This window comes from Stegodyphus dumicola, chromosome 4 (assembly GCF_044657685.1).
Source record: "Stegodyphus dumicola isolate Sdum_Otavi_A_Nest chromosome 4, ASM4465768v1".
NCBI lineage: Eukaryota > Metazoa > Arthropoda > Arachnida > Araneae > Eresidae > Stegodyphus > Stegodyphus dumicola.
This window is the reverse complement of record NC_140771.1, coordinates 240,043,069-240,055,908: the sequence shown is the minus strand read 5'-3', so window position 1 is coordinate 240,055,908 and position 12,840 is coordinate 240,043,069. Positions and strand designations below refer to the sequence as shown.

At 30.8% G+C, this 12,840-nt stretch overlaps 1 long non-coding RNA gene across 1 annotated transcript in view; it reads right to left on the bottom strand.

Moving 5' to 3' along the window:
* The window catches only part of LOC146997843 (uncharacterized), a 98,822-nt gene that overhangs the window by 50,146 nt on the left and 35,836 nt on the right, over positions 1-12,840 (bottom strand). Inside the window, exon 2 of the long non-coding RNA XR_015040552.1 lies at positions 55-245. This is a non-coding gene — a long non-coding RNA (uncharacterized LOC146997843). The remainder of the gene's footprint in view (positions 1-54; positions 246-12,840) is intronic.

The window sequence follows — 12,840 nt, the reverse complement described above, 5'->3', positions numbered from 1 at the left end:
CCCTTCTCAAGTCCTCCTTAAGATTTATAAGATTTGAAAGTTTTAATGTCTTACCTTTAGTAAATATTAGACATAATACCACAGAATTTCAATCTTGCTCTAAAACATAGAAACGAACACATTACGTCTTCCGAGTCGCACATTTGAGAAGCTAGTATGCTATAGAAGTTTGTAAGGTCAAAAGTCAAGGCAAAGTAGAAAATTCCCTATTGCTCGAAATTTGCTTATTCCGAATAGAATTGTTGCTGTAAAAAGAGAGATTGTTTGATATTAATTAATTTTTTACTTAAAACATCTATCTCATATGGCCAGAACATTTTAAAACGTCATTTTCCAGCGGTTACATACCCCCACATCGCCATTAACACAATTCCAAAACAAATAGCGCTTTACTGCTGCCAAAATTAGATCGAAAATGCTTTGTTGCCAGTCCAGTTTTCTTTTGAGAAATATTAAATTCATAAATAAATCGCCTTCATATTGTAAATATAAATAAGTAATAATAAATCTAACAGTAATATTACAAGAAATATTACAAAATCTCAGCAAGAAATATATTTTAGAATATTCTCTCTTCGTTAATTTTGGCTATGTAATTAAAACTATGTTATGCAAAGGCATTTTAAATATGTAAAGAACAATAATACTAAGAATTACAAAAAGCATTGAAACTATTGCCTTAACCGCCGCGCCGTTTGCTAATAATCTTGTTGCCAATCAGAAGTAAAGTTGTCACATATTTCAGTTTAACTGTACTATATAATATTCTCAATGGTATTTTTTATAAAACTACAAAGGAAAAAAAATAGTAAAAAGCAATTAAAAACTAATAATTTTGACACATGATAAGTGTTTTCACACATTTTTCACTAGTAACAGAATTTATTCAGTTTGGAACCAAATAATCTGTAAAATCGTTTCAATATGCTCCCCCTCAGAGTCACATGATTACCGCTCCACCAATCCCTTTTCTCTCTCATGGCGAGTGTCGTTTGCTGGATGTATCCGATAGTAGCGTGAACGTCATTCAGAAAAGCGACTTCGAACAGGTTGTAGTGAAGTTTCTATCGCTGTATGATAATAAACTTGATAAACTCTTTCTCGGACAATATAACTTTTCGTTTCAGTAAATGGCGAATTTGGTTCAATTATCGTTTTCAAAAGATTCATAGGTGAGGTTTTTTGGCAAATCGAATTATTTGATTGTGCTACTTGATTCTTCGGAACGATTATTTCAAAAAGACTTCAGCTTTTCATTTTCTGTATTTTCATGTGTTTAAAATAAACTGCAACTCGAGGAAAGTAAGTAAAATTTCGTTTTTCTTTTAAAAAAATTTCTTTAAAATAAATCAAGCTCTTTTTAAAGATTTTAAATTGTAACATTGTGTGATGAAAGTTACTCTACTTTCGTTTGGCAACTAAAAATTAAACGAGACATTATCGGCGTATTAATTCACTGTTCTAAATGAAATGTATAAAATTTCATTCAAAAAATTTTAAATTATGAATGTATTAGTAATATTTTATAGTGTATAGCATTTTATTTTATCAAAGTCCTTATTTTGAAAATGAATTTTCTTTCTTTCTTTTTTTCTTTAGTAATTTTTATTTAAATTATAAATGAACACGTTCGAACACCGATATAGCTGTGTTTTATATTACCATAACCTTGATTTAATGAATGTTTTCATCATTAATGGACTGCAGAGTATGTACAACCGGCACGGAAAAAAAAAGTTCTATATATCCCGTTCTTTTGGGACGATTGTCGAAATTTAACTTGTATTTTCCAAGTCTCAAAGGCGCGACCTAGGATATATATTAGATTTATACATAGCATTATTGTAACATAAACATTTTGAGGCAAAATCAGACTTTTTCTGAAATAGCATACCAATTTTTTTTCCATATTTCGATTCTACGATACAGATAACGCCTGAACATAAAATTCTGTTATTTTTTACGTTTAGAAATTTAAAAATTTATCTTGGCGCATTTTTTTCAGTTTGAACCAAGAATAATTCATTTGGCGAACTTCTTAATTTATAGAAACCTATTTTCATTGCCTTTTTTTCATTGTACACGAGTAGACAAAAACAGGTCACACTTTCAAATAATTTTAATAAAGTGCGTAAACTACATTTGGCGATATTATCACTTATAATCAATATGCGAAATTTCTAAACGGGCTAATATATAAATTCACGTATATCTTAGGAAATTTTAAATAAAAACCTCTAATTTTTTGCGGGTATGCTTAGAAATATATCTACTTTAAGATGGTGGTAAAATTTTGCAGGTTATATATAAAATCGTTTTAAAAAAATTATAAAAAATATTTAAAAGGACAAATTTAAAAAATAAATCATAGAAAATAGGCGAATTTTATTTGGAATGAACTTAAATTTCGAAATGTCAAATGATGAATCAAATAAGTTTGATAAAAAAAGAGTTATTAATAAATATGTACAAAATTCAATTAACATAGAGGAGCTAAAATTTCTAGAGCAATTGGTTTAAAAACTACTCCTGCAAATTTTACAAAACTTGGCACTTTGGCATAATGAGTCGTAGAATCGAAATATATATATATATATATATATATATATATATAAATCAGTATGTTATTTCGGGAATTATTTTTGTTTATTCGTTTATTTATGTTATTCGGGAAAAGTCCGATTTTCTGTCAAAATTCCTATGTTAGAACGATGCTATATATAAAACTAATATATATCCTAAGTCGCCCTTTCGAGAGATGGAAAACGCAAGTTATATTTCCACAATATGTCTAGTAATACGGAGATATAGAACTGTTCTCCTTTTTTTTTTTTTTTTTGTGCAAAGTATACAACAAATTGGAAATTCTCTCGTATAAAATTTCTTTTGAGAAAAAAAAAAAAAAAATATATAAGCTTAAAATATGAAAATAATCAAAAATATAAATTTTACATTTTGTAATACATGTATATACGATGATTTAATAAAGAAGAAAATAATTAAAAAATATAAAAATGAGAGAAATTCCTGATTTAAGGATATTTTTTAACAAATCCATGATGATCGTTGAATCGTAGTTTGACAGCTTCGTTTTCATTAGTTGCATATGCTTTTGTGTCACTGAAGTACATTTTTGTGTTAACTAACGAAAAGTTATAGTGTATTCGTTCTGCGCGTATTCTAATAGTTTATAATATAGTTTATTATTTTTTAGTTTTATATATATATATATATATATATAAAACTGCTTTAAAATTAATTCTGAAGAGAATTTTTCGTGGCGTCTGTACGAACGTATGTATGTATGCACGTACCTACGTACGTATCTCGCATAACTCAAAAACGAGTAGCCTCAGAACGTTGAAATTTTGTATATAGGACTGCTATAACATGTAGATGTGCACCTCGTATTTTGGTTGCAATCGACCGCACCAAACGTATATAAATATATTTATATATATATCCACTCTGTTACTCGGCTCAGTGATCTCAGTTTCTTTATATGTTTGTAAATTGTGCAGTTTTTGCTTTAAAAATGATTGAATTATGTTGTTCTTATATTCTAGTTAAGGTTTTCATGCCTTTAGTAAATCTGCATGCAAAGTTTTAGAATTATCAATAATTTAAATGTTGTTTAAGTGCGGCTAAGCCTAATTATTCTTGCCGTGGCGTCCATATTTGTTTACATTTGAAACTTTACAGAATAGTGGATTTGTTGCCAACCTAGAGAAACTAAGCTTCGCAACAACAAAGATAAAGTCTTCTTTTATCATAGCGAATAAAAACATGATTAATCCATTCTGGAATTTTTTCGAGGAAATAAGTGTTACTTCGATTAAGTGTTATTATGATTTATTTCGTAATTTTTAATACAGATATTTTGAGTTTTTATGTATTTTTGCTTTGTCGCGAAGTGAGAACTGAATTCAATTGAATGAGAAATACTGAATCGTCTGTGAAAAACTGTTTATTTTTTGTTTTGTTTGCTTAATTTTTTTATACATCGGTCTAGATATATTAGAGTATTTGAATAGAACATGTGGAAACGATTAGATAATTCTTCAAATGATATAAATTTTGTGCATTCTGAGTTATAAGATGTATGAAATGTAATGGTGTGAAGTGAACCTACCGCCAGAGTGTCACTATGGAAAACAAATATAGTGAATTTTAACGAGTGCATTTACTCTATTGTGGTTTATGCACTATCGACGAAGTAGATTTAATTCAATCCGATATGTTTAAATGAAATGCAAGAAGAAATGCTACAATGTTCCGTACAAGGAAGTCCTGTTGTGTACACATCAGATTTTTTACATATATGTTTAAACTGAAAAAAACTATTGTGACTTCACGCGGTTTACACAAGTAGGCGGTTCATCGCGAGGGGGGTGGCGTGAAAAATCAAGTAGTACCCTTCATAGTTACGATGTAGTTATGCCACACAATGCTTATTGCTTATGTACAGGTTTCGTTGCATTTACTATACGTTCCATTTTATTAATTTCAAAAACAACAGAGTTTAAAGATTAATCAGCGTTTAAAATTATTTGTAGTTAGGTCAACCGTGTCATTTTTAATTCTTTCCATTTCACGAATTAGTATCTATTTTTCTCAACGTTTCATTGTAAATGTTCATTTACTTAGGCGTTTTTTTGTTTTTTGTTTTTTTTTGTTTTTGTTTGTGACAGATAATATTATATTCTTTTATGGAACTTTAAAATTCTAACATCCAAAAATGTACCCGTTGTAAAGATTTTAAATGTTATAAAACATGTGCTTCATCCAATTTTAAAATAAGAACGATGAAAAATAATTAGACATCTAGTTTTTAAATTACTCGTATTTTTAGTCTCAAATGGGCTATTTAGTCTCGAAGTACATTTTTTGTTGCTTTACTTTTTTTCACTCCAGTCTGTTGCCATTCAGCAATATGTAAGGACATTGCAATGATATTTAGGGATTTTTCAAGTTGAATCCATCTGTTATAGATTAATAAACTAAGCTATTTAAAACCGAAGGTGAAATTCTTAAGATTATTAGTATTATTATTATTTTAATATTTGATCTGATTGATATCAATAGAAATGAATTTGATTCATGATATATCTAACTAAAAAACATTAGATATTTTTGTAGCAGTGTGTTATTTATGTTACTTCTTGTACGAAGTAAACGGGGTATTGTAACCGCGGAAAGTTTCGGGTATCATATTCCAACCGAAATATCTAAAATGACAGATTCCGGAATCCACTTAGATTATTATTATTATTTTTTTTTTCTTTTTTCGTGACGTCTGTGCGAACGGACAAAACAAAGAACTATTTTTTTTTTTTCCAAAACGGATTGTTAAATGGATTCAAAATGGACTTTTTCTTGACGTCTGTACATAAATACACTGCGGGAAAAAAAAAGAAAGGGGCAGTTTTATGTTTTCATTCTGCTGGGTCAGTTGACGAAATTCAAATTGCGTTTTTCATCTCTCGAAAGCGTGACTTAGGATCTATATTAGAGATATATATATCAACATTCTAACATAGGCATTTTGACAAAAATCGAAATGAAATGCCGATTTGTTTCCATATTTCGATTCTATGACTAAAATTATGCCTGAATATTAAATTTTGTAAAATTTGGTGCGAAATTTACAGAAAAATTCAAAAATTTATTTTGGCGTAGTTTCTTCAGTTTTTGCCAAGAATAATTTACTTGCTGAACTACATAATTTATAGCAACCTATTTTCCTTTTCTTTTTTCATTGTAAACGAGAGGGAAAAAAAAAGACATCCTTCATACTTTCAAATAATTTTTAACTTTTAGTATGTTTTATCGTTTGGCGTTATTATCTCCCCCCCCCAAAAAAGATGCAAAATTTCAAAACGCTCTAATATGTAAATTCATGTATATTTTAGAAAATTTTGAATTAAAAACTCTAATTTTTTGCAGGTGTGCCTAAAAATACATCTACATTAAGATGATGTTAAAAATTTTGTTGGTTGTAAAACAAAATGTTTTCGAAAAAATTTTTAAAATATTTAAAAATACAAATTTTAATTTGGAATTCTGGAAGAATGAATCAAGTAAGTTTATTAGCAAAAAAGATATTAATAAATGTATATCAAATTCAATTAACACTAAGGAACTAAATTTTTGAGAGCTAATTTTTCAAAAACTACTCTTGAGATTTTTACAAAACTTGGCAGTTTGGCGTAATTTGAATCGTAGAATCGACATATGGAAAAAACATTGCCATGTCATTTCAGGAAAAGTTCGATTTTGTGTCAAAATACCTGTATTGGAACAATGCTATATATAAATCTAATACATATTCTATCTCACGCTTTCGAGATATGAAAAACGCAAGTTGGATTTCGTCAATCGGGCCTAGTAGAACGGGAGATATAGAAATGTCCTGTTTTTTGTGCGCAGTGAGCATACGCATGTATGTATCTCAGGTACTGAAAAATGTTACGATGTTGAACTTTTATATGCGGAACTGTTATGACATCTAGTTGTGCAGCTCCCTTTTTTATTGCAATCGTCTGTACCCAAAAGTGTATATGTATATATATACCTACTCCTCACCTGGCTTAAAACTCTTTAGGTAGCCTTTATTTTCGTTGGTCATAGATATACCTTTTCAGTTACGGAAGAGTTTTAAATGTCAAAAACATTCATGTTGTGGCTATGTCAAGTTTAAATAAAAATTATTTTTTAACTAATTACGAAATCTACTTTTAATGCAGTCAGCCGGTTCTAGTACTCACATTTAGGAAAGTTTCATGCTCATTATGAAAAATTTATTTTATACGAAGTTTGACACCCGTACGAGAAAAATTGACTGGGATACTGGGATATTTAGTTTCAAAATTTGAAATTTTTGATATCGTTTTCAATTTGCTTTGAGGCAGAGGTTAATTTAGTTAGAATTATTCGATGAAATAAGCTTAAATGAAATGCTGCAAGAAATGCGTATAATTTAATAAGCCGTAATTTATAAGTCATATGTGGTGACTATGTTAGAATTTTTTGGTTTTATTGAAAGTTTATTATTGAAAGTATTTTTAGCGCATATTTCGTCTAAGGAACAAATTAAATCTGTTTACTGTTTGCATGAGAGAGGCTGAAAAAAAATCTTTTGAACAAAATTTATATAAAATATTTATTTATTTATTTATTTTTTTAACACGGAACTCCGCTGTCCGTAGTTTTTGTCGAACGATTTAACGAAACTTAAAAACTTTCGGAAAAAAAGGAATGATTCTTTTCATTGCTGAAAAACGATTTTTCAACGAAATAATTTTACTAAAAATACGATAAAAGTGAAAAAAAATTTCAAAGATTATATAAAATCTGAAAGCTTTCATATTTTAATTATACCCAAAGGGGCGTATTTTTAACGTTCTGTGAGTTAACTTTATAAATTTTAACGTGATTTATTAAATATCATGTTCATCTCACTTAAACCACATAAAATTCAATTCAATAACAATGTCACAAAATATTTAAAAACAGCATATTTTTAGAATTTCCGATAGACAGTCTCGCGAGCTGGAGATAAAAATGTTATTTCCCGTACATATTTGCCATTGCTCGCTTTGAAATCGTTGAGTTTCAATCAAAAATTCGTTAAAGTTTTACAAAACATGAAATGGATAATAAAACAAATTCCAAATTCCAAATTTGGGTTTCCATGTCCCCATGTTCGGGTGGAGGTCTACGTTATTCATAATTTGATAGATATTGGTAACGTCATTTTTCACAATGCGAGAAACATACATACATTTATGCAGATTCTTCATTATTTACTTTCTTTAAATATAATACAGGGCGATAACATTTGGTGATAACAGTTTGAAACGTGAAACGGACATTTATAGTGAAACAACGCAAAATGCCGTTTCGAAACTAATAGCCGTTTTGAACTACCGCCCCTTTGAGGTAAAAATAAAATGAAAGCAGTTTTATAATATAAGCTTTTATTTATAGCTTATAAAATAATTTCTGATAATAAAAGGAAAAAAAAAGAGTTTATTTTACAATTTCATAGAAACAAGAAATTAAATAATTGTCCTTAGAAAATTCACCTAAATATTTTACATCAGGATTAATAAAAGCGTGGACAGTTAAATAAAGTAATATATTAACCGAATTTAATTGTCAAAAGTATAAACAATTATATTCTTCAATTTATGAAGGACATCCCACATTTTCATTATCCGTGATATAAAATTGTAGATGAATTTTAAAAAAGAATATTATTAAACCTGTAGTCCCCGTCATCTTCTATGCTAAATTATTTTTATCATTTTAGTCAATTAATTATTTTATAAGTTTTAAATAAAAGCTTTTGGTGTTGAAAGTTATAGTTACGTAGTAGAATTTAAGCAACAAGAAGTACCCTGGAAGTAAGAGAATAGCATAGGAATTTAATGACTGTTTCACTTAAGTCATAACAGGATAAATGAGTATATATGTGTCTACTCATGACAATGAAAAACGAAGATAACGGTGATCATAACGGTGCCCCATCATGACAATCAAGTTCACTTGGCATCATATTATGTCGGTAAGCACTTGATTACCGGTTGATTGATGTATTGCTATAAATTGGATAATGGCCGGGACTACCCATCCATCAATCTATTTATATTTCTGAACTGGTTCGTCGAAGAACATTGCAGGAAGGCAATTCTGAACCCGCTACTAAAACTGCCAAAAAATTTGACTGGCCATCCACTCAGTATATGCAGGCTGAGGGCGTGTGGACACTGTTGCCAGATCGTGCGATTTTTCGCAAATTTGCGATTTTTGACAAACTTGTGCTAATTAAATTTTAGTATTTGCGAAATTTTTGCCACCTCCATTTTTTTCGTATGCTACTTTTGCGACTTCAAAGATTTTTTTTTTTAATCGTAAAATGCTTTTATGTTAAAATAATGTGCCAATTAGAAATAATTTCTATTAAAAAAACAGTTTATTTAAGCTTAAATGGAAATTGGTATCTGGTAATCTGAGTTACATGTAGGCTTTCCGTTACAAGGCTGCACAGTCTGACGCCGGTATAACGAGAAAGGGGTGGAGGTGAAAAAAGTGGAAAGAAAGAAAAAATAAATACTTCGGGACCTCTCACCACCCTCCCTCGTCCCTCGTGAGATTTGTTTTGAAGTCAGTCCCCCCCCCAGTTCTGTGGTGATAATGAATCGAGCTAAAGAACATGCGCGCCATGTATTGGGTACCCAAACAGAGAAAGAAATTAATTCTCCTGATTATAATATTGCTAGGCTCACCAGCGGCCGAGCGGTCGCTGAACACAGGTAGTTCGGCCCGAGGTTCGAATCCCGCGAACGGGCTGGCTGCATGGCCGTTTTCTGGGTTTTCCCCATGCGTAACGTGTATACGAGCCAGTTTCCCTTAGAAAGTCCTCCACGAAGGCATCCCTCCCCTTAGGCAGATAGCCCTAGTGTGCTTTGCCATAATTAAATACACCACCACACCACCACCGATAACAAAACAGAATCAAAATCTGAAACAGATCCACCACACAGAATGGAAAACTGACTGAAAAGCATTCCTCAATTAAAAGGTTCACAATTAAGAAAAAAAATTAAATAAAAAAAAACTTAACTGTCAACTCATATTGAGTGCAAAAGCGCTAACAGTCCAAACGTGAGGAATTTCTTAAGAATGAATATCCGTAAATTAATATAAATAATAGAAACCTAAGTTAAATGAGAATTAATTTAAAAAGAAATGGCTATTTAAACAACTGAAAATCAGGAATACATTTTTAAAATTTTCGTTAAAGGTAAATTAAACAGACTAACAATCGAATACTTGACTTGTGTCGAATGGAAAGAGAGTGACAGCACGCGACAGTGTGCTTTTACTCTTCATCAGATAAAAGAATGTTTGGAACAACAAAAGGATGATAAAAAGAATCGAGATGGTAGAATGGGATATTTCACTTAGCCGCCATCAGTCGGCGAAGAAAGATGTAATGAATGAAAATAGACAAGCAACGTGAAAAAAAGTCGGATCAATAAGATAGTAAGTACCTCAAATAATTAACAAAATGTTAGGTAAGAATATTCGAAGGATATTTGTGTTTTTCTTTAGGAAAAGGTGAGCATCGCAAAGAACTGATACAGCTGTTTGGATGTAATAGTACAGAAAGGAAAACATTTGTTGCCAGTTTGTTTATATAATTTTGTACAGTACGAATTTGAAGATCTCTGTGAATATATGAATTTGGGACGAACCAGGATGCATTAATAATTTCACTAAGGGTTTATTTTGAATAACTTGGATCTGTTTTATGTGGGTTTTAGCGTCGTGTCCCCATACCGGACTGGCGTAAAGTAAAGTAAGTCTAAGGAGGGACTTGTATAGAGGCTGTTCGCACATTTTTTAGACGATTTTGGTAAGCGGTAATAAAAACTCGTTTGCTGCAAAAGAAGTAATTGCATTTGTACTATGTTTATAAAAGTCAATATTATCGTCTGTGGCTTGAAAGTTTTGTTTTTATTCAAAATGGCGAATTTAACAAAGCAGTGGTTCGAAGGCTACATTTACGCTCTTTCCCAAGAGAAATATGCATACTCCGTTATCCAAAGACGATGTGAGAGTCATGGTTTTGTGATATTTAAAGCGTCGATAGGTAATATCATCAACAAGAAAGGAAATAAACGTGAAATTGGAGCCTCAAGTGGGACAAAAATTCCAAACAAGTATCCAAGGAAAAAACGGACATCTTCGACTATTGCAAAGGTACGTTGTTTAATGTTAAAAGAAAATCCCCCTAGTCAAAGGACAGTTGCAAAATCATTAAAATGCTCGTTGTCCACTGTAAACAAAATGATAAACTTTGATTTAAATCTTAAGAAAGCGAAAAAACGCAATGTGCATGGTCTTCTTCCAAAGAAGCATATCGCTCGACGCAGGACACGCTGCAGAATTCTATATGAGAAACACTTATCCAAAGAAAAATGGAAAACATTTGTCACAATAGATGAAGCATGGGTGTATTTAAATGACTGTTAAAAAAAAAGAGCCATTTATTATCATAAAAGGGGAGGAAAAATTTCAAGTACATGGTTCAAAGAATCAAAAGAAAATTTTTCTAAGGGATTCATGATTGTTGCTGGTTTTTCTTATAATGGCAAGTTAAAAATAAAGAGAGTGCAAAAAAATGTCAAGATTAACTCCAAATACTATCAGGAACATATTTTATCACCAATTTTTCTGAATGAAATACCATCGCTTTACCCACAGTGCCATCCATCTGTGAGACTTCATCAGGACAAAGCTAGCAGTCCCACATCAAAATTCACTGTAAATTTCCTAAAAGAAATGGAACAAAAAACTGGTATCAAGGCCATACCCTTCACTGATATCCCTACTAAATCTCCCGATGTGTCATCTATGGACTTTTGTGCTTTCGGATTTTTAAAAACTGCATTATCCAAACGTTGTCCCAAAACCCTAAAAGGACTCTGGAAAGCTGTTCGGGAGGAATGGGATTATTATCCTGGAAATTGCGGTGTCGAAAGATAGTTCAGAATAAGGGATGTCAAACAGAACATTTAAAACACAAGAATTTTATGTAATTTAGTTTTTTGAATACAATATACGTTGTCTAAAAAATGTGTGAACAGCCTCTGTATAAAACAAGTTTATTGTTAGTCAGATTGCTATGTCTGCCGAGGAGAGGACGCATAGTACCTATTGAGATATTGAATTTCCTGCGAGTTTCGTGTAAATGTTGCCGAAAAGTGAGTTTTTTGTCAAGTGTAACTCCGAGACACTTCACTTGATTCTTCCATTGAATATCGTTGTCAAAGAAGACGGGATTAGGCGGAAGGAAGACAATCGAATACAGTCTTCCTTACAGAACCAATAGACGGTAAATTTGTGATGACGTCAAAAGTTATGTGAGTATGCGGAACTATGACGTCACAAAAATCACGTATCTCTGACATCATTTGCGATTTTTGCGAAATTTTTAGTCTGCTTTTGCTACTTGAAAATTTTCTGGCAACACTGTATGTGGATTAATCGCGCTACGCTGGAAAGTTGGTTAAGCTTGTCAAGTGAAACCACTGGTCCTTTGTAAAGCATGCAAAGTAATACAATAATAAGTGTAAGAAAGAAAAGCATATAAAACATACACATATTGAAAGAGGACTTGATCTAATTTTGTCTTGCTCTTTACCAATGTAGATAGGACATCTTGCTCTTAAATACTTGTTGATTAACTCATACAATATAATTAACAAACGGGCTGAGATCAAAAAATATTTATAATTATGTACACCTCTATACACCACACATAGGTATTTTGACACAAAATCAGACTTTTTTTTCTGAAATAACATACCAATTTTTTTACATATTTCCATTCTACGACTCAAAATATGTCAAATTGCCAAGTTTTGTAAAAATGGCACGAGTAGTTCTTAAAAAATTAGCTCTCAAAATTTTAGCTCCTCAGTGAATTTTTATATATATTTATTAATCTCTCTCTTTTTTTTTACTAAATTTATTTGACATTTCGAAATTTAGGTTCATACTAAACATAATTCGCCCATATTTTATGATTTATTTTAAAAATTTGTAGTTTTAAATCATTTTTATAAATTTTTCGGAAAACAAACTTTTCGGTTCTAAGCAATTTTTACCGCCATCTTAAAGTAGATGTAATTCTAAGCATACTTGCAAAAATGTTAGAGTTTTTAATCCAAAATTTCCCAGGATATACGTAAATTCACATATTGGCGGGTTTTGAAATTTGGCATATTTCTTATAAAAAATAATAACGCCAAATATGGTTTACGCACT